This window comes from Microcebus murinus, chromosome 4, assembly GCF_040939455.1.
Source record: "Microcebus murinus isolate Inina chromosome 4, M.murinus_Inina_mat1.0, whole genome shotgun sequence".
NCBI classification, from domain to species: domain Eukaryota; kingdom Metazoa; phylum Chordata; class Mammalia; order Primates; family Cheirogaleidae; genus Microcebus; species Microcebus murinus.
Window position 1 is genome coordinate 65,561,815 of NC_134107.1, and position 22,012 is coordinate 65,583,826.

The 22,012-nt window shown below is 34.9% G+C and overlaps 1 protein-coding gene across 7 annotated transcripts in view; it reads right to left on the bottom strand.

Annotated features, from left to right (window-relative positions):
* Positions 1-22,012, bottom strand: part of LOC142870624 (teneurin-4-like) — a 2,325,019-nt gene that overhangs the window by 1,698,486 nt on the left and 604,521 nt on the right. For all 7 annotated transcript variants that reach the window (XM_076002352.1, XM_076002347.1, XM_076002349.1 and 4 more), the window contains one exon: positions 10,448-10,525. The gene's annotated coding sequence lies outside the window, so the exon portion shown is untranslated. The remainder of the gene's footprint in view (positions 1-10,447; positions 10,526-22,012) is intronic.

Below are 22,012 nucleotides of genomic sequence, written 5' to 3' on the forward strand. Positions count from 1 at the left end.
AGAGGTATTTCTTAATCTTTAGGCCCAGCTTTATTCCCTTTTCTTCCTTACTGGCAAAAATAATTTTGTAACAGAACTGAAACACCCATTGCTCATTCTTTTGTGTGAAAACTACATAAGCAGCCTCCAGGCCCATTCAACTTATCATAAAAAGGGTAAATGACAAGCCTATTATTAAAGTTTTGATTAGTACTATTAGCCAAGGTCCAAAGAGAGCTTTTGTTCAATAGTTTTGAAAAACCAAAAAGTCACATTTATTGTAGGTTTCTATGAATTTGCCACAAAATGAATGACTGACACTTCAGACTGTCAAAATGTAGAATTCCTTTAAAGGCTCCCAGACTGGATGGAGTAGAGTAACTGCTTTTCATGTTTGCAGACAGACTGCTAATTTTAGAGTTTAACCTGTCCTTTGCTGAATTAAAGTTTGGCGTTCTTACTTTCTACCCTAAGAAACAACCTAATTAGGGTTGGATTAGAGATCCTGTTCTTGAACCAACCTGGAACACTGTGCCCAGATGTCTCATTGTGCCCTATGAAATTCATTGCCCTTAAGCAAGACTAAGAATCACCATTCTCATTTTCAATCTATACATCTTTGAGGATGATCTGGGAATTCGACTCATATTTCACATAAAAAGGATAGATGTAATCCATGAGTGGTTCATCATGCCTCAGCCATGTGAAATTACAGCCTGTTTAGCTTCCATTAAGAACCATCATAGCAGGCCCAGGCATTATATAACATCTGGCCCACATGGTGATTTGGGGAAAATCCTGGAATTTGTCACTTGATTACAAATCCTCATCACCACTAGGCTCTGGAGTGAGATTTGCACCCAGGTGGAGGAAGACATGTGTATCTGAAAGAGAAATGGGATTTGAAATCAGACAGGCTCTGACTGAGTCACTGCTCTGTCACTTGCAAGCTGGAATGCCAGTGAGGGCCAATTTGTTCTAATGGCTATAGAATAAGTCCCTAACCCCACCAGCACTTTTTCAAATGTAGGCTAATTGGTTTCACTGGAAATCCTGCAGAAATAATTTAGAACATTTGTTGCAATTCCCTTACCACATTAAAACATGTGCCTGTGTGAGTTCCCAGTCTTTCTCCTTCATTGCTGCCAGTCACGTTGCTAAAATGCAAATTGTGTTGCTGCCACACTACAGTAGTCCCCCCTTATCTGCAGTTCCCCTTTCCAAGGTTTCAGTTACCCAAAGTCAACCATGGTGTGAAAACATTAAATGGAAAATTTCAAAAATAAACAATTCGTAAGTTTTAAATTGTGCACCTGAGTATGATGATGAGCTCTCTCACACTTCTACTTGGATGTGAGTCATTCCCTTGCTCAGTGTACCCACACTGTACATGCTACCCACTTACTAGCCCTCTCCATGATCAGAGCTACTTGTGTTCAAGTAACCCTTAATTTTATTTCATAATGGCCTCAAAGCATAAGAGTAATGATGCTGGCAATTCAAATATGCCAAAGAAAAGCCAGAAAGTGCTTCCTTTAAGTGAAATGGTGAAAGTTCTTGACTTAATAAGGAAATGGGGGAAAAACCATATTTTGAGGTTGTTATATTGTTATAGTTGTTTTATTTTATAATTAGTTATTATTGTTAATCTCTTACTGTGTCTAATTTATAAATTAAATTTTATCATAGATATGTAAGTTTAGAGGAAAAACATAGTTTTTTTTTGTTTGCTTGGTTGGTTTTTTGGTACTATCCATAGTTTTTGGCATCCCCTAGGGGTCTTGAAATATATCCATATATCCCTTGTGGATAAAGGGAAACTATTGTAATAACTTTTCAGGGCTTTCCATTGCCTGAAGAACATAGTCCAAGGCATTGAGCAGGTTAGAGAAAAAAGCCTTGTGCAACACCCTTGCTCTGGTTCCTACCATTGTCAATTTCAATCTCTATTTTTCAGCTCTTTTAAACCTCTGTGCTTTCTTTTCATATAATTTGATAATCCTTCACACATGCAGGTGCACGCACGCACACACCATGAAACTATCAACAGTAAAGATAATGACTATATTCATCACCCCCCCAAATCTCTGTTTCCCATTTAATCCCTTTCTACTGCCCATCCCCAACCCAAGTCCTCAAGTAACTATTGAATTGCTTTCTGTCACCACAGATTAGTTTGTGTTTTCTAGAATTTTGCCAAGGGCTCTGTGAAAAAATTTCGATGAACCTTATGTTTTTCTTTTAATAACGTTCTCCCTTAACTAACTACTTGAACTTTTAGAGTTGCTTCTCAGGAATGGCAACATTTTTAAAAGACAAAGGAGTTGAGATTCTGAAGGCCCCTGAGCTAGATTCCTGATGCCAAGGATCATCTTCCCCCAAGTCCTGCCCCATGCACATGACCAATCCCAATGTACCTGGCCCCTCCTTTAAAAGCCCATGATCTCTGCTAGTCAGAGAGGTGGATTTGAAACTATTTCTCCCATTCTTTTGACAGATGTCTTTTGCATTAAAATTTCTTTTTTCCTTGGCAATCCTCTTTGTCTCAATAATTGAATCTTTGTGCAGTGAGTGACTGGATCTCAGTTAGATGGAGTATTCTGTAAATGTCAATTAGGTCAAGATAATTTTTTTTTTTTTTTTTTTTTTGTAGACAGAGTCCCACTCTGTTGCCCAGGCTAGAGTGATTGCCATGGCCTCAGCCTAGCTCACAGCAACCTCAAACTCCTAGGCTCAAGCAATCCTACTGCCTCAGCCTCCTGAGTAGCTGGGACTACAGACATGTGCCACTATGCCCAACTAATTTTTTCTATATATATTAGTTGGCCAATTAATTTATTTCTATTTATTGTAGAGACGGGGTCTCACTCTTGCTCAGGCTGGTTTTGAACTCCTGACCTTGAGTGATCCACCCAGTTCGGCCTCCCAGAGTGTTAGGATTACAGGCATGAGCCACCGCGCCCAGCCTAGGTCAAGATACTTTTTAGTGTGGTTCAAGTTATCTATAATTTTACTGACTTTATGTTTACTTGTTCTATTTGTTATGAGAGAGGTATTAAAATCTGAAGTTATGATTGCAGATTTATTGATTTCTACTTGCTGCTGATTAATTTTTTGTACCTGTGCTATAAGAGCTTCTCTGATAGTTTTTGCTTCATATAATTTGAAGCTTTGTTGTTTTGTACATAATAGTTTAAGATTTTTCCTTGTACTTTATGAGTTGACCTCTTTTATAATTATGAAATGATAATGACTCTCTTTATTCCTGGTAATATTCTTTGTCTGAAATCCACTTTGATATTACTATAAGCACTTCAGCTTTCTTTAGCTTAGCATTAGCATAAATTTTTCCCACATTTTTTACTTTTAACCTATTAATATTTGTATCTTTAATTGGGATGTTTAGACTATTTATATTTAATGTTATTGTTCATATAGTAAGCTTTAAATCTACCTTCATGGGTTTTTTTTTTTTTTTTGCACAATTGTTCCAGATACACTTTGTAGCATTTTTCTTGTTATTCTATTTTCCTTTGAATTAATTATTTTGAAATTGCTTTTTATCTCCTTTTTCAGCTATGCATCTTTGTTATTCTAGTAGTTGCTTACACTTTATAATATACATCTTTAACTTATTGCAGTCTACCTTCAAGTGCTATGATAATACTTCCTGTATGGTATAAGAACCTTACAACAATATACCTCCATTTCTCTCCTCTTGGACTTTTGCTATCATTGTCATACCTCTTATTTCTGCATATGTTGTTACAAAGCCCATAATACTTAATATTGTTAATAACTTTTCTTTAAACCATCAATTATTTTTAAATATATTTAAATAAAAGACTCTATTTTAATATTTGGCCATGTATTTATCATTTCTGGTGTTCTGCATTACTTTTGTGGATGTATGTGTTGAAAGTTTTTGATCTTTTAAGTACTAATACTCTACTCCTACATTAAATATAAGAAATTTGTCTTTCCATATTATGACTGAATTTTTTAATGGATTTATTAAAATATAATTCATATATGATACAATTTACTCATTTAAATATATCTTTCAGATATTTAATGTATTCAGAGAGTTGTCCAACCACTACCACAATCTAATTTTTTCAGTCATCAAAGAAAAAAGAAACCCTGTGCCTATTATCATTCATTCCTAATCCCTCCCCCCCAGTTATCCTTTTATCTACTCTTAGGCAAATACTAATCTATTTTCTGTCTCCATAGATTCATCTATTTCTGGACATTTTAAATAAATGAAATCATGACCATTATTGGTCTTTATTGTCTTTTGTGACTGGCTTCTTCCACTTAGCATAATGTTTGCAAGATCCCTCCATATTGTAGTATGCATCAATACTTTTTTTCCCCATTTTATTGTTGGATAACATTCCATTGTACAGATATATTTTGTTTATCCATTTATCAGCTGATGGAAATTTGGGTTGTTATCACTTTTTGTTTCTTGTGAGTACTGCTATATTCAATATTTGTGTACAGGTTTTGGTGTAAAGATATTTTCTATTCCTTTGGGTATATAATTATGAATAAAATTGCTGAGTCATATCATAATTCTATGTTTATCATTTTGAGGAATTGCCAAAGTGTTTTTCAAAGTGGCTGCATCATTCTACATCCCTACCAGCAATGTGTGATGATTCCAATTTGTACAAATACTTGCCAACACTTTTTTTATCGTAGCCATTCTAGTGAGTGTGAACTAAAATTGCATTGTTCTTTTGATTTGTATTTCCCTAATAGGAATGATTGTGCTTTTTCACATGTTTATTGAACATTTGTGTACTCTTGGAGAAATATCAGATTCTTAGCTGTATTTTAAAATTGGATTATTCATTTTTTTATTGTTGAATTGTAGTAGTCATTGATACATTCTGAATGCAAGTCTTTATGATATATATATGATTTACAAATATTTTCTCTTATTCAGTGAGTTTTATTTTAACTTTATTGATGATATCATTTATAGCACAAGTTTTTTAATTTTATGATGTTCCATTCATCTATTTTTTTTCTTTCGCTACCTAATATTTTTGATGTCATATCTAAGAAAACTTTGCTTAGCAAATGCTTTATACCAGCCCACTGTCCTAAGCCCTAGGGTACATGTACAATAATAATAAGAATAATAATAAAAGATATGGGTCCTGCTTTCATGTAGATTAAGTTTAGTGTGGGAGCCAGGCATTTATTCAAACTAACACACAAATACATAATTGCAAACTACGTAGTGTTGTGAAGTACAAAACAGAGAGTTATGAGGAAGTATAACAGGAACTAGATCTAATTGATATGTCTGTGTGTCTTCAAGTGTGTGTGTGTGTGTGTGTGTGTGTGTGTACTTTAGGAGGGAGTTGTCAATAAAGTATTTCCTGATGAAGCAATGTTTGAAGTGAGATCTGTAAGACCAAATGAGGAAAGAGCAATGGAGAAAGCTTTCTAGGCAAAACAGACCAGAGTAGGCATGTCACATAGAGCCACTGAAATGTAAATGGAGTTGCAGAGTGAACAGGAGTGAGAAGAGGATCAGATGAGGCTACAGAAGTAAGCAGTAGTAACAATAGGCAGATTCTTATAGACGATGTGACAGATTTTCATATTTTCTCTAAAAGCTATAGGAAATGACTGGAGAGTTAATCACTTTGGCTACAGTCTTGGAAATAGATTGTGGGAAACATAAATGACAGTGATTTGACCAGGTAGGAGGCAATTACAGTCATTCAGGCAATGGTGATGATGGTGAGGTGGAGTATGGTAATAGCAGTGGAGCTGAAGCAAAGAAGGGAAACTAGAGATACATTTGCTTAGAGAAATGAACAAAACTTGGACTTGAATAGGACAGGAGACTTAGCACTGTGATTCATTGCTACATTTATCCTAGAAAGAAGAAGGTATCATCTGACCCTTGAATCATTTGAATCTTTTTTTTTTTCTTTTGTTTTAAGACTAGTCGAGTGAAGCACTGGGAGTGGAGAAGAAACAAAGGAATCTGTAACTTGTTGTGATCAATTAGTTGTAAACACCATTGTGCTGGGACCAGCCGACCTTTGATACAGGTCTTCAAGTGCTGATATTGCATCTACTTCTCTAGTAAATTCTGTGCATTTATCTCCTTTTTTATATATTTATTTTTTCTGGCACCCATTAGTATAACCTGTCCAATCAAGTTCAAACTTCTAGAACTTTGACAGGTGCTAAGCCATGTGGCCAACATTCTTACAAGCAATATCCTAGAATGTGAAGCGGCAAAGAGAATTTGTCCTCTCAGGCCATTGAAAACCCATCTCTAGTAGAGATCAGCAAGTTCTGTAATTGACATGTAATTGTAACAATGGAAATATTCTCTATGTTCACGATAGTTCCTCATCCTGCATTTCTCTAATAAGACCACCCATTCACCTCACCCTCTGCAGAACACAATCATAAATAAGAAATTTAATGTCTTTTTCAATCATAAAAATTGATGGATTTCTTTCTAGATGTGGAAGCTTTAGGGAACATGGTGTATAATTACCCTCTCCTCTGATAAGTCCTTATATTACAGCTCCAAAGTTTGCAGTGCATGTCCTTGTAATTATTTTTATATATAATTACATTTACATAATACTTACACAATTTTATCTACATTGTATCAAAGGTGATGATTAATTTTTCAGAAACTTTCTAGATGTACCCAAACAGGACACACTGAAGCTATTATTTACTTTTATATGAAATGATGAAGAAAAGTATATACATGTATATTAGCAAGTTACAGTTAGGGCAGGCTATAGAAATTAGAGGATTGATATTCAAATAAGTATAAGTAGAATGGAAAGGAAGAGAAAAGGCATATTCATGTCAGAGTGACAAATTGTTATTTCCATGTAGCATCAGGAAAGATATATATTACATGCCAAGTTTAATCAAAACCAAAACACTCCATAATGACAAGAAAAATAAAATGCAAGCATTTTCTCCCGGAGTTGTAGCTATTCCACCACAGGTAAGTGTGAAACCCAGTGGGCTTTAATGCATTAAGGCTTTGGAGTCAATGATATCTGAGTTCAAAACCTAGAGATGAAACTTCCAAGTAATGATTCTGAACAAGTTATTTAGTTTCTCTGAGTTGAATTTTCCCGTCAGTAAAGATGGGATAATAATATACACTTCAGAGCATTACTATCAGTTTAAATGAGATAACTAATAGAAATTAAAGAGTTCTTAGTATAAGGTAGGTGATCAGCAAATTTTATTTTTATTCCTATCTGTCACTTCTTTTCTTTGCAGAATTTTATATATCTTTATAGTGTTTTTTTCCCAATTGGTAGGCAAGTCGAGTAATTAAAATTATTTTACATGTGGAGCTAATTTCCAAGGAATTTTTTTTAATGCAGCAGATTTCAAATATTAGCAAATATTAGCATAGCCTGAAATGTTATGAAAACATAAATTGCTGGGCCCTACCATCAGTTTTTCATTCAGTAGGTCTGGTGTAGGCTTAAACATCCATAGTTCTAAAAAGTGATGCTGATATTGCTGGTTGAGGACCACAATGCTGCTGTAATACATGTGCAACCACCAAAACAAACTGGCAAAAATGGGAGAGAAGACCACATTTCCCAAAGTCATACTTGCTGTCTTAAACTTTAAATGTCATCTACAGAAGAGTCAGCACAATCCTGTAGATGGGAATTAGCAGACTCAGACGTGTCCCTCTTACACTGTGTGACCTTAGACATGCCACTTCATTATTCCTTACATCATGTTCTCCATCCTAAAAGTTATGGAACTAAAATAGGTCATTGCATTAAAAACTGTGTTCTCCAAGAACCGGCAGGTCTTCAGAGCAAACACAGTGCTGGTGGGAGAGTTAAACAGACAAGAAGCTGAGCTTCTCCCATCCCCAAATAGATAAGCTCTCCTTATACAACTTTTAAATATGGCATAGTTCTATGTAAGAAACGAAACCACATCAAACCAAAAAACCAGTCTGAGAAAACCCTTAGGCTAGATGATGGTCAATTTTACCATGGCTTTCTCAGATACTGAACTCCTGTAAGGAACATTCTGTCCTACTAGCTTTCTGTGATTATAGTGATAATCAATAGAATAAAGACCTAAGGCATGGCAAATCTTCAAACTTAGAGCTATCTTCAATGCACTTTTACTATTGACATTTCTTTCTATTCTGATTATTTGAAAACCAAATAAACCATTATTATTGACTGTAATAACTCTCTCTCTCTCTCTCTCTATATATATATATATATAAATAATCTAAGCAATTTCATGATACATCTAACATTTTTGAGTATTTGCTCTGTGATAGCCAATATACTAAGAGCTTGAAACATATTTCCTAGATTAAGTAATGTCATTATTCCCAACATGAAAATGCAGAAACTGTTGCAAAGAGAATTAACTAGTTTGTTCATAAGCCACAGCTAATAAAAGTAAGGGGAGGACTTGGACCTAAGTCGACTTGTCTATAAGTTTATGTTCTATGTATCCCATAAAGATTCAAATGATCAAGTAGTTATCAAGTGAGATAATCAAACTATATTTAAATAGATCTCTTTGTCTGATATCCCCCCCCCAAAAAATTAAAAGGAAACAGCAAAAATATTAAATCTGTATGTAAGAGAAACTAGTCTTCCTCTAGAGAGGCTTTTCTATCAGAGTAGGAAGGAGGAAGGCTTAAGAGGCTTGCTCAGCTTCATGGAGGTAATAGCAGCATTATAAGACACTGTGACTTTATTTTATTAATTATTTGATTTTTCAAGTGATGTGAACTTGGCTTAAAGCCTTTAGCTAAGTTAATGAAATTAAAATAAGCAAAAGCATATGCTAAGAAAACTGCTATGGTCAAAAGCAGTAAGAACTGCATGTGTATGTGGTGGTTATGATGTGAAGTAGGGAAGGTATCATGAAACACAGAAATCCCACTGTAATGCCACCTCCTCCATCAGGAAGACTAGTGCCCTTTTAATCATAGGTATTAACTCAAAGGTGCTTCATGTTGAATCCTTTGAGCTGCTCATCTTTATTCTGCTGCTTTGTTCATTACTGATTCTCAGTAAGTGTTTGCAAAGTTTGAGAAGAAGGTATTAACAAAAAATGTATTTAAATAAAAAGTATGAGTCATACTTCACTGTTTTGGGAAGGAAAGAAGGAAGGAAGGAAGGAAGGAAGGAAGGAAGGAAGGAAGGAAGGAAGGAAGGAAGGAAGGAAGGAAGGAAGGAAGGAAGGAAGGAGGGAGGGAGGGAGGGAGGGAGGGAGGGAGGGAGGGAGGGAGGGAGGGAGGGAGGGAGGGAGGGGAGGGAGGGAGGGACGGGGAGGGAGGGGAATTACCTTGGTCTTGCTCTAAACTCTTTCCTTAACTGTGAATCATTTACACATACATTATATTTTAAATTTTTTTCTCATGCCTCCTATAATTGGAAATCTTAATGAAAAATACTAAGGAATAAGTATAGAAATAGGAGATAATTATGACCAATATGAGAGAAATCAGCTATTACTAAATCTTTACATTTTTTGCAACTAAAATGTCCTAAGGAAATGATTTTTAAGCCATTTTCAGCCAATAAGCAGAGAAAACATCTAATATTAATAAGAATAGTAATATACAAATTATTAATGATAATCCATTCATAGCTTCTTCTAATCTTTCTGTTACCTACTAATGCATCTGGCATGAAATTATGTGATTATTGAAATTACGAAATTATCTGATTATTATGCTTTTTTCCCCCATGTTTCTCCCAGTCTCTTTGTCAAAATCACCATCCATTAAGGCAAACAATATTTCATTTTACCAACATACTATAGTTGTGTGTCCATTTCCCAGAGAGGACCGTTGAGCTATTTCCAAATGTCATCTATTTTGTAGGTCTCTGATCTTTACAACTTTGGCCAGTTACCTGATTTTCACTTGACAATAATTTTTATCTTACCTTCTCAGGAAATGCATGCAAAGACTATGACTATTCTGTTTAATTTGTGGTTTTAGCCCCTACATTTTCACATTTAAGGGAAACATATGTCTTACTAATCATTGTTACTTTCATTTCAATAGACAATGCATTCAAATACTGATTAGAATAAGAAGATGCTGTGGGTTTCCAGTGCATATCAAAGAGAAGAACAATGAACACCCAGATTACAGTAGAAGGACTGTGACTGAAGACATTTAGACAGAATATGTGTTGATAGGGTAATTATTAGGTGGAGTAAATTGCCATGTAGAAGCCTTTACAAGTACTTGTATAAATAGTTTCTTTTCTACAAGAGAGATCTTGTATTAGAAAAAAAAAAAGAAAAAAGCTCTCTTACTCCTAGTAATTTCCAAAATCAATTGCCTCGAGTTCTATTGTAAGAATATTTTTAAAGTTTCAGTCTGAAGTACATTATATATATTTAATTTTGAGTGGATGATTTTTGATACGGGAAGTCATACCTGATCTGGTGGTTTCTTCTTCGCCTCTTGCAGGGAGAATCAATAGATTGATGTTGTGAGACAGCCACCTGGGGTGATCTAAAATGAAAAAGGCATTTTAAAATTAGGAAAAGAAACCTGCAAACTTCAATAATGATGGCCTCATAATAAGATGTTTTTCAGTCAATCAACAACATTTGCCGCATATCCACTGTGTACTGAACCCAGTGTTATGTAGACTTGGAGATGCGAAAAGAGAAGAACCCAGCTTAAAGCTGATAAATATTTATGAAATAAATAGATGGAAATGAAAATAGAAAAAAATGATCACTTTTCTGGATGAATAATTTGTATTAATAAATTACTTAGGCAGGAAAAAAATCACATGAATGAGATCTATTAATTATAATATATCAAATACATACATTTGAATTAGCTTATATTAAATTTCTACAAATAATTTTCTGAGATGAACTAAAATGTACAATTTGAATGGGGTAAGAAAGAAGTCTTCCCAGAAGATTATACTTCTGGAAAATCTCCTAAAACCACGTAAGACACCAATATAAAACTCTAATTCTAGAGAGCAGATGGTTTATGGAAAAGAATACAGTAGAGTAGATTGTACATGCACACACACATGTACACATACATCTACAGATGTATACACATATATAAGTTATATATATATTTGTATAATCTACCGTTAATGATGTGATATTATGAGTGTGCTAATTAGTTAAAGAAACAAATCTCAATCAGTTACCCTAATCAAGAACCACATTCTAGGGATGTTCACCTGGCATTGTATCAGAAACACTCATTTTCAGAGTCAATTACAAATGAATGTTAAACATGAATTTGCTTTGGTGAAATTAGTGGCTTGTTAATAGCATGATGATTATTAGATATAAGTTCTTGGTGAAATTGGAGGTGTTTGCGATATGTGAATTTGTCCACAGACTTTAGTAAGACTCCACTCTCCTTTCATAATCATGATATAAGTATTGAGTGAGGCCTATAAACTATATCTTCAGGTGTGGTGGTCACACCTTCATTCTAAAACAATCTATGTTTAGCCTTTAGTGTAGGAGAATTTGTAATTGCACAAGAACAAGAGTTACTGAATCCTGCCTCTGTTCACATCCACTGCAAGTGAATTTATCACACTAGGTGGTGGTCAAAACACCTAAAATCACCACATGACTTTTAAGATTACAATCTAGGTGGTATGAACTGTTTCGTGTTAGATTGCTAATGAATGTCTGTGTTTTATATATTTCTTTGCATATGATAAAATTTCATTTGAGACTTTTTATTATACCTCAATATAAAAATTGCAGATGTAGCCAATCCTCACCTGAAATTTCTTTAGTACCTAACATTATCTACTAGAAAAAGAGCCTAAGAGTTGGGCATTACTCAAGCGGCATAAGTCAGTTGGCTTCAATGTTCTGATTGGTCACGGCTACGTTAATCTCTGCCACCTCTGAACTGATCCTCATCCTGAGGAGGGGCTCTCCAAGATCAATTATTTCAGTCCAGAAGCAATCACTGAACAGATCCTCTTTGCTAGGCTCTGAGCTTAGCACTGGTGATATAGAAATATGTGAAAATCACTAATTTTTTGGAGTTCCCTGTCTAGTAAGGGAGTCAGACAGTCCATAAGACAATCGTGATTCAGTGTGGTAAGTAGAGAGTGATACAGGCTAATGGCACAGAGCAAAGTTACAGATAGCTATGTGACTGTAGACAAATTACTAAACTCTTCTGAATCTATTTTTTTCTTATAAGTATATGGACAAAAATAAGTTAGTGTATACACAGAGTTTCCTGGTACAAAGTAAATGGTCACAAATGGTAGCTGTTATTATGATGTTCAATGTTTTGAGCTTTAAGTGTCAAATAGTGTGTTGGCTCTAAAAAAGTCATGATTCCTACTTTAAAAAAAAGATCATTTGGATTTTTCTAAAGGTATATTATGTTATTTACAGGGTAAACTATCTTGGGGATAACCTGTGCTATATTTATTGCCTTTTCCTTTTATTTGAGGACATATGCCTGAGAGAAAATAGCTAAATTCTCCCTTGCCTTCTTTCAACATATTGCTACTATTGCAAAAGGATTGTCCCAATTTCAATGGACAGATGCAATGACTAATGGCAAATCAGTAATGGAAGCTTTTATCAGAGACTCACTAAGTTATCAAAAGTTAAAATATATAGGAAAGTGTCACATGGAAAAGAGAATTATCCAGAATTATACAAAGCCATGCCTAATATTTCAGCTTGGCTGCAGACTAGTAAAGTTACGCACCAAAAAAAAAAAAAAATCATATTCAGAAATCTATAATTAATCTTGTCAGTGGATGTAGCAGGACAGATTCCTATTTAAACTTGCATCTTGATGAAACTTTCCCCTCATTTACTGTATTGGTATAGAGCCCACTGGAGACCCAAGGGATCTAAATCCATTACAGTGGTTTTATAGTCCACTTCATGCTCACTGCATGCCCTGCCTTGTGCTTGGTGGCATTAATATTTAACTAACTGTGACCATGATGTTGTTGAGAAAGTGGCAGCTTTTAGTGCATTTTTTTTTTTACACGCTATGAAGAACAAATATAAAATTAAAAACTCTGTGGCCAAGGCTCAAGGTACAATAAATGGTCAGGGGAAAATACTATCTATGTATAGATCCTATAAATGAATTATATTGCAAAGCTTTCTAAACATATATGCATCATTTTCTATAGTAGCTAGAGTGAAATGTGAAGGATCATAAGCAATAATTCTATCATTAAATTTTAATGTGCAAGTACAACAGGGATGAGAAAGCATGCTTCTAAGCCTTAAAACAATACTAGAGAAGATAAAGTATTTTGAAACCTGAGACATGAATTAAATTATTGTTTAGTAACAGTTAAAACAGGGAAAACAACTGTAGATTTTAGAAAAATAGAAATCTCTTCGCAAACAAATAGATGAATTATGGAGTTTTATTTTGATCAGACTTATAACTTATTATTTAATTTGGCTCTAGAAGAAAAACTATAAAAAGAAAAAGTAAAAAAATGCAGTTAATTGTTAGCTTTGCTAATATGCTTTATATTTGTCATATTTCTTATTTTTTAAGTTTCTCTTATAAACCAAAAAATGGCAGCATGCCACTTCAGGTTGACACACATTTTATACATTTATATAATTCACGTTACAATAACATTAATAAAAATGAGAATTGTTTCTTTTATTAGAATAACACAAATGACACAAAGAACAGTTTAAACTCTTTAATTTAAATCCAAGTAATTTGTAATCTGTATGGTGTCAGAGAGGTGGGAAATGATCTATTCAGCAATGTGCATTAGAACAGTGCATAGAAAAAAAGAAAAAAAATATGTATATATCCTTAGCAGATAAAGGTGCAGGATTTAATGGATCCAATTAGAATGAATTCTTAATATTCTGTGTAAGAACCTCCCTGGTTTAAACCGAGTCAGTAATTTTAGATAACTGCTATTCTAGGGGCCCATTTTATACCATTTGATTTAATTTGTCAGCAAGCATTAATTTTCTTCATATTTTATTGAATATGAACACTATGTAATACACTTATTTTTTTCTATTTGTTGATTATTTGTCTTCTCCATTATAATGGAAGTTTAATGGTGGCAATGATTTTTGTCTCTCTCTTTCAGCCTTTTTATACAAAGATTTTTGAAAGTTTCTTTGTGGTTTGTGACCAGAAACCAAAGACCATCCGTGCCTAATATGTGAATATCAGGTTATAATTGTTTTTATCTAGGTGCATTAATCCAGGTTGTCTCAGGCGGCACTAGACCCAAGGGAATAAAAAAACAAGTAATTATTTATCACAAAAGTCGAAAGTCTTCACAGAGCAGCCACGTGCAAAATTTTATGTCTTTTTCTTATGTAGTTACTCCTGAATTTGTTCCCTCTACATTTATCCTTTTGCAATGTTCTGTTTGTTTGCTAATTTTCCCCCCATTTCACTGAATCTCTTCTACTTCCCAGAACACATCCCATGTATCACTTATGTCTGCTAGTTGAGGCCATCTGTCTAGAATTGTCTTTTCCTTAACCCCCCACTCTTTGGCTGGTTAGATTTTACTCTTCCTTAAGGTCAGTCTGGGTGTTGCTTCTTTTGCAAAATCTCTCCTGGATCTCTGAACCTGGATTTGGTGTCCCTGTTACATGATGTCATATTATTGTTGATTTTCTAATGGTAACATTTACCGTTCCCATCACCACCCCAATTGTAACGTTTTACTGTTTGACTGCTTCCAGTGGAGCAGAAGCTCCCTGAAGGCAGAGTCCATCATATGCTTGTTCATCATTGTATCGCCATATATTTTTTGATCCCTAAAATAAATATTTTTATATGTGCATATGCATATGTTTAGTGGTAAGGAATTTCGATTTTATCCAGTGATAAATGGGAAGACTATTGTGTCATGGAAATACATTAAAATATATTATCACTAATATCCTCTAACAAACTAGAAAATGTTAAGTTCTCTTTAAAATACTTCGTTTATAAAGAAAAGAAATATTCTGTTCATAAGAATACCTTCCATTTAATACCCCTATGGTATATTTATCCAAGATCTGGTACTTGAGAAACCAGGTTTTTGTTATCTAGAAAACTCATATATGCAGTTCAACCCTTCACTGACCACACTGGGTTTATAGCTGAGCTAATGCTGTAGGATTTCATGACACTTGCTCTGTGGTAGGAGTGCTAGAAGCAGTTATGGTTTTTCACTAAAAGGAGACAAGATGTGAATCATGATTAAAATAATCTGCAACAGTATTAGCAAGACTGTAACATGCATTTTCCTATATAACAATATATGACTCAATGTTTTTCTAGGTATTACTCAATTTTTTAACAGTGACTTATTTAATTATTCTATCAAACACCCTTCCACCACCACTGCCATTTTGTGGCTTTCTTCTCAGTATTTGTATACCTTTCTGTGGCTCTTGCCAGCCTCTTTTCTTCCTATGAGGTGCTGTTACCCTGAGCTGCTGTGTAGCTCTAAGCTCCACTATCTCTTCTTTTTTGAGAAACATCTGAGGGAAGAACCTACCTGTGTGTCAATTATCCACCTCATGCTAGTTTCTGTAATGCCTGGGGAGATTTGAATCACAACGCCTCATAATTAAATTGTGACAAGGATTGCATCGGAAGTGACAAGTACAATATGAGACGTGTGAACTTATACATATGGATTATGATATGGAGACCAGTAGCAGGAGCCAAAGTCTTTGGCTTTGATTAACACTAATTGTGTTCATACTTGACCCTTTGTATCACTCCTATATGTGACTGGTCACTGAAAGTACAAGATTCTCATTGGTGACTTGATCAATAAGCTGGGAATGAGCTCCTGCTGGTCTCTGAGCCAGGTACTACTGTGGGAGGAAGCATAAATGAGAAAGAAATTACTACTTCTGAATACTTTCTAAGTCACGGATATTGTGAGGAGCTCTTTGACATACATTATTGAGACAAGCTCATGAAGTAGGGTTCGCTATCCCAGTTTTACAAACATAGAAACTGAAGTTCAACTTAAGTTATATAGAAACCAGGAAATGCATTTGGAATTTGAATCCAGTCATGTTCAAATTCAAAGTCCAGGCAGCTAAGGATCAATAATTCTCCCAAAGCTATAATCAAGGAGCACAATTTTCCCTTTTCTCTGTATTGAGATCTCTTAGAGCAGGTAGAGGGGAATGAAAGTGACAGATGTTGTTCCTGGAAAAATAAAGATACCCATTTTGGCATATTCTTTTAGAGAATTCATGGACTCTCTGAAACTCATCCACAGATACCTGGATCTCAGAATAAGGTTTCTTAACCTACAAGGAAGGAATCCAGTCTCATTAATGTGTCCTTCCCATTTGGTGCATAGTATCTCGAGATGCCAGGCACAGAATTGATGACAAAGATTTTTGAATAGAATAAAAAAATTAAAGTACAAATGAATAAATAAACTATTTATTCACTCTTCATTGCTAACCCAAATTATGCCTGTGGTTACTTACTTATATATCACTTGTCTTATATTCTAAATTTTATTGAATATCTACTAAATGCCTGGTCCTTATTAGTTAGTATATATGCATTATTTAATTTAATTTTTACCATGGCATTCAATCACATAAATCCTATATTCACCACTAGAACAAGTGTCTGATACAGAGTTGGCAAAATATAAGTGATAGGAAAAATACAAAATGTATTTAGTAATACTAGCATTAATTAAACACATTGAATTGAATGTTCAATGCCCATATTCAAATGCTTTACATCTATTATTCTAGCTTAATCTTCATAATCCTATGAAGTAAGTATTCATACTAACTTTGCTTTACTAAAAATACAGTTGAGATATAGAAGATATAACCATGTATTGACTACAGTCAAAAAATTATTAAGGAACAGAGCCAAGATTTGAATCTGGTGTTTTCTGATCTTAAATCTCATGGAAAGTAAGACAGAGAGACAATAACTTGTCTAGAATCATATACCTACTAAGTCAAAGCAGGAAGATTAAGTCCACTGCTCTTTCTACTACCTCATTTTAATTCTATGAATACATTCCATCATTGCTATGAACTGAAGATTGCATGTGAATTAGGAGGTGAGACCTTTCAGGGGTAATTAAGTCATAAAGGTGAAGCCCTCTTGAATGGGGTTACTGCCCTTATAAGAAGAGACACAGGAGCTTTTCTCTTTCTCTCTTCCTGCTCTCCATCACCGGCAGCTATGACAAGAAGATGGCCATCTGTAAACCAGGTAACAGGCCCTCACCAGACACCAGATCTGCTGGCATCGTGATCTTAGACTTCTCAGCTTCCAGAACTACAAGAATAAAGGTTGTTTAATCCCAGTCTATGGTGATTTGTAAAAGCAGCCCACACTGACTAAAACAATCATTTTAATAACACAAAATCAACAGCCATCCCCTTCCCATTAGCCATGATTTACGAAGTGTTGGTAGTAACTAGCTGTGGCCACTGTAGGTCAAGAGATAGCAAAGAAAAGATAGAGACTAGCTTGACTCAGAAAACTTTGACACTTGATCTAAAGCTTATTTAAGCTAGAGAATTTTTCATATATTTTCCATTCTCATCTCAACTTGTTTTTATGCAAAAATTAGCAATGGCATCCCATAATAACCAAAGGAATTTTCAAAAGAGGCAAAATATGTCTCTTGGCATTTTATTTTATGAGATATGATTAATTATAACACTATCTAATAGAATGTACAATTTTTAGCTCTGTCTAGGCTTCTGACATTTTGATACCTAATTATACCACTTTAAGTCTATGTGTGCTTTCATGATAAACAAGCATCCATACATCAGATACCAGTTCATATACATCCCCCTTAACAAATAAAGGTAAATTTAAAAATACAAGGAAACATTATAAAGTAGGAGTTTTAAAGTCAGAAAGACATGGATTTAAATCTTGTTCCCACTCACTGATAGTTGTGAATACTTTGGCAAAATACGTATCTAAATTATTGTTTAATCCTCTGTAAAATAGAGATAGTAAGATACATTTCTCTTAGGGTTATGGATATTAATATATAATGTTGATAAAGCACTTGGAATAGGCCTCGCATATAAAAAGTATCAAATAAATATTAACATTACATTATTAAATACACATCTTGTATCTTCCTAAGACTTAGATTTCACTTGCTATGTACTATTCTCAGATCTATTTATTAATTTATCTAGCTGTCTATCTCTCTATATCTACCTGTCTATCCATCTATCCAGTCATCTATCTATCCACCTATCTAAATTATTGTTTCATTTAATCATCACCATAACCCTAGGATATTTGGCTATTATCTCCATTTCATGAAAGAAGAAACTGAAGCTCAGAGAAGCTAAGTAATTTGCACAAAATCACACTTTTAGTAAAATTTAACTTTCTTGAATACATCTTTTCCTATCTTTGCTTATCTGCAGCACCATACTCATAAAGAGACCATAAACAGACCCAATATGAACAGAACACAAAATACGCACAATGATTTCTCCCCTGATGCTACAAAAAGCTGTAGCTGGCCTTATACAAAGAAAATAGAGCTCAGAAGGACACATCTGCCCATGAGAACAAAGAAGGAAAGCTATGATAACAGACCCACTAACAACAAAAATCTCTTTTCCTCAAAATGTGTACCCAATGGTGCTTAATCAAATTATTATTATGCAGTCCCATATTAAAAACCCAACAACACTATGACTTTAAATGTATTGTACTTCTTTATTCTTTAATGTTGAAAACAACATTCCAGGATAAAACTAGTTAGGCAAAAAATAATTAGGAAATTAGAAAAACACAGGCTGTATCAAACATCTCTCTTTTGAAAAAAAAAATCATTGCATTAGTGAAACATATAGGATGAGAGACCGTGTAATATTGTGGAAAGAGAAGGAAATTTGGTGACTATCAACCTAAGTTCAAACCCTGGTTTTCCTTGGTCAGTTGAATGACTTAACCTCCCAGAGACTCATTTTTTTTTTCTCATCTGTAAAATGGGAATAGAAATAACATAAGGATTCTTGCTAAATTCATATTTTTTGTGATAAAGAGGCTTTTTCATATACTGTAAATGCCATAAGTGCTATGAAGAGATGGCTTTGTACTCTGGGTGAAAATGCCACCACAGAAGTGTGCATTTGAAGTTATCAAAAATTCCTGTCAGCAGCAAGTACTCAATAGACATTTGTTGATGGGTTTAATAAAACACTTTGGAAACAGAATAATAAGTACGTACATAGATTTGGGGTTTTAAAGCTGAAAGTCTACATATGTGCCTCCTGCCTAGAAATGGATTTCTCTTTCACCACCCTGAAGCCTTAAGTCCAATACTTTGTTCATTAACTCTATTCGGCCAAACACTTTTTCCTGCATAAGGTTATGTGGATGGACTATTATGGTCAATTTGTATAGTTAGGCAACAGCTGAAATTACAATGGAGATTCAATAATCATTACTATTTGAGTTTATGAACATTTATGATAAAGTAACACCAAATGAATTTTATGGAAAATTCTAGTTTGATCAGCATCACAAATCATGTTTTTGTGACTTTTTCAGTGTTTTCCCCTTCAGTGAAAATGTGATTTAGAAGGCAGCTGTCATCTCTTATCAAGCTACATACGAAAATCATTATTGATGATTACTGACTTTCTGAATTTATAAAATTATTAGTTTGTACTTCCAAATGTATTTTTTAAAAGTAGGACTGAAGTATAGAGAATAGAAAATATAGCTTTATAAATTATGATTCTGTTTACATTTCTACTGGCAAGTCTAATCATTTGTTTAAATACAAAATCTTGTTTTTATTGAACAAGTTAGGGCTAAGAAACTCAAATAACAGTTCCTTAGTTCCTTCTGATTTCAAATTAGCATGCCATCTGTCTCTAAAGTACACAAATTATCTGCTTCACTCACTTCCTGTATTCAATGTCCACTGGCTTCCTAAAGCTGCATTCCAATGTTTCCTACTCATCCATTACTTCTGTGAGGATCCTACGGAAGAGTCTCAACATCTGGACAGTTATCTTAGGCTCCTACTCAGCCTCCCATATGTTTTCAACCTGTTTCCCTCCTGACCTTGAGTGAATCACATGACCAGTGATTCATAAAAACCTACTCTGGGCATTATTTGCCTTTTGAATAGTTGATAGAATCCAGGTGGGCCTTTCTCTGGCCCCTGAATACAGACTGGTCCTAAGTCTCAAGGTCTTCCTGCTTTGCAGAGGACCATGAGTGTGATGAGGTTCCAGCTTCTGAAGCCTCACCCCAAATGGGGCAGCTACACTCTTTCCCCATCCTCAGAAGCAGTATGGAATATCTACAATCCCCTTCTACATCACCACCAGTTATCTTTTTAAATACATCTGATTCTTGCATGGCTCATTAACAATGCTGATGCTCTTCTGCTGTATCTGTATTATATAACTATATGGAAGCACATACGTGTTTTCATTTCCTGTCATATACGCTGTTTTGTGATAGTTTTGCACATGCTATCTTCTCTGCTTTTGCCCTAGTCTCGAAAATCTACTCATAATTCAAAGCCCATTTGAAAGGATACTTTCCCTAGAAATACTTTCTTACTGCAAATCTCCTGCTTCCTAACATGAGCAGTTTGCTGTTCCATCCTCTTTGTCCATGTAGCCCATTGCATTTAAGAATCTCTATCATCCAAAATGCCTCATGCTGTATTTGAGTTGGATATGTATGCTCAGTGAGATGAAGCAGTTTGCCCTTTGCCCACACTTTCATTGCTGGTAATTCCAGAGCCAAGATTTCAACCTGAGTTTGTGCAACTTGAGAATTAAACTTTTTCACCTGTAAGTATCCATTTCAAAGTCTCATATGTAACAGGAACTAGACTGGTTTTGATAATAAAGGTATTAATAATGAAAATTCCTAACATTTACAGAGTGCCTATTTTGAGTCAGGGATGGGACTGAGCTCCAGGGACACAAGTGAATTATATACACCTTCCTCTCAAAGGCTTTAAAATGTGTTTGCATTGAATTGGACCTAAAGCTTAGTTTATTCAACCTTAAAGCAATTCTGGGGTTTTATCAAACAAACAGAAAGTGCTTGGTTTCCTTTGGCTTTGTTTTGCTTCTGTGAGAAGGAGGGAAAAGAGTCTCTTTATCAACAGTGTGGAGGCGAGAGGCTCACTTCCATGCCAGGCGAGTGACTTCAATAATTACCAAAGGAGCTGGAGACACTGGCTCCTTCCAATTAACTTCCGTTACCCAGTGCCGTTGACTGCTTTCCTGACAGCCACACGCAGATGGAGGGAGAGGAGTGCACACGAGATTTCGTTGCATTTCATAGTTCACAGATTAAAGGCACTGTCAAGAGCAAGTTGGAACCGAGGAATTGATTTATGTGGCTCTGAGTGTGTGGGGAAGGCCCGCTTCTGAGTCATTACAAACAAGGCTTAGGTGCTTTAATATTATGTTCTACCTCTTGGTACACAAATCAAACATTTTTTTTTTCCCTTTCAGATGCATTTACTATGAGAGTTTCATTGCCAGAAAATGTGGCTAGATTTAGCCTCCTTAAATCCCAGCACTTACAACTTTAGTGGTAGCTGTTAAAACCACAATGATCTTGGCTCAGATACTGGCTGGTAGCTGTTGTCAGAGAGTGGGAGCAAGTGGCCACTAGACTAGTTAGAGACGACCCTGGAGAAACCGATCTAGGCCAACAAAAAAGCAGTCCAGATGGCCAGGTCCAAAGGGGCACCATTATAATACCAACATAAATCATAATAGAAGAAATGCAATAATAGCAACCACTTGAACAGTATCTATCTGTGCTAGGGCTTTCTAGGCCTCTATGTGCATATGTGTACTCATTTTAATATTTACCGTATTTCTATGAGGCACTTAACAAATGAGGAAACCGAGGAGCAGAAAGGCTAAATAACTTATTCAAGGATAAACAGCTTGTAAATAGAAGGGTTGGATAGTGAAATATAATCCAACTTGCGTTGGATTT